The 1,714-nt window shown below is 49.5% G+C and overlaps 1 pseudogene; it reads left to right on the forward strand.

Moving 5' to 3' along the window:
• Positions 1–300: 300 nt before the first annotated feature.
• Positions 301–1,268, forward strand: LOC101578141 (annotated as a pseudogene).
• The last annotated feature ends 446 nt before the right edge of the window (positions 1,269–1,714 follow it).

The raw sequence follows: 1,714 nt of genomic DNA on the forward strand, positions 1-1,714 counted from the left end.
AGGAAAGAAAATAGGCCAGGTGTGGTGGTGTACCTGTAATCCTTCTCGGGAGGATAGGGCAGGAGGATCACCATGAGTTCCAGGTCAATCTGGAATACATTATAAGTTAAAGATCAGCCTGAGCTACATAGCAAGACCTTGTTTTGTTTTGTTTTTTAAAAAAAGATCCCTAGTGTAAGAACCTGAAAGAGAAAAATGTGGCACCCTGCACAGAAGTGAGCAATGCACTGGGTACTGCTACTGGCCCATAGATTCTGTCTGGGTACTGTGCATCACAGTCATACCTGCTGCAGGCTTGGGATGTTCTATGTGGTGCAGAGGGGCTGTAGAACTGGAGTTTTCTCAACTTAGAAGGAGAACAGAGCACAGGTGGACCAGTTTCCTGTTGCCAGATTTAAGATGTCTGCCACCAAGAACCAGGCCTGGCAAATAGCTCTGTGAATTAGAGTGCCTGCAAGCAGGCACAGGGGCCAGGGGTTCGATCCCTAGGCCTGCCATGCTGGCCTTGTTCCTGGGGCATGCTGATATAGCAATTGAGCCTGGGTGTGGTGGCACGCACCTATAATCCCAGCTCTTGGGATCACTATGAGTCCGATCTAGTAGTGGGACCCTGAACACCCTGTAGACCCTTCCCTAAAAATAAAAAATGAGGCCTGGGCCCTTGCCAGGAAGTCCAAGTGACTCAGAAAGGCAGAAAGATGCAGAGGAATCACAGGTGAAAGCCAACAAGTGGCCTCAGGAGCCTCGGGGTGACAATGAAGACACAAGCACAGAGTGTCAAGCTCGTGAGACAGAACACAAAGCCAGCCCATCTCATTAGCAAGAACATGCTTTCTTACATGGGAGATTGTCATCTACACTGATGGCTGCTGCTCCAGTAATGGGTGGACAAGGGCCCAAGCAGGAATCAACATTTACTGGGGGTCTTGCCACCTTCTAAATGTAGGCATTAGACTTCCTGGGTGACAGAACCACCAGAGAGCAGAAATCCATGCAGCATGCAAAGCCATAGAACAAGCCAAGGAGCAAGAAATCAGCAAGCTGGTGCTGTACACAGACAGCATGTTCACCATCAACAGGATCAACAGCTGGGTGACAGGCTGGAGGAAAAGGTGGAGAATTAGCACAGGGAAAGAGGGCATCAACAAGGATTCCATGCAGCTAAGAGGCTCGTGCAGAGCATGGACATCCAGTGGATGCACATCCCCAGCCACTCAGGATTCATGGGCAATGAGGAGGCAGATAGGCTGCCAGACAAGGCAGTCTGAAGACTAAGTGGAGTTGCTGAGGATCCAGTATGCATGAGCTGGGCTGTGGTGACCTCTACCCCTGGTGTGCACCATAGGCTCCTCTGGGCTGCACAAACACAGCCTCCCACTGAGACCAAGGGCACTGACATCCTGAGACATGTCCAGACCCACGAACTCACAGGAAGCAGCAAACGAGCTGGAGATTTGCAGATTCGGTGAACTATTGGTTCTGTGCTTATTAATTAAGCTTGTTACAATTCTCTTGTTTAACTGCAGTCTGACCCAAAATGCTTGAGCTTCAAATTAAATAAGGTCTCACTAAAAATAAAACATTGGCATAAGGCATGGTAGCACACATATGTAATCCCAGAACTCTTGGAGGCTGAGGCAGACAATTTAGAAGTTGTCATTTTTCTGCCGACTTCCGGGAACGCCCAGACCCAGTCCTAGCCCTGGTCCCCAGC

The sequence above is a fragment of the Octodon degus genome, unplaced genomic scaffold, assembly GCF_000260255.1.
Source record: "Octodon degus isolate 3935 unplaced genomic scaffold, OctDeg1.0 scaffold00091, whole genome shotgun sequence".
In the NCBI taxonomy this organism is placed as follows: domain Eukaryota; kingdom Metazoa; phylum Chordata; class Mammalia; order Rodentia; family Octodontidae; genus Octodon; species Octodon degus.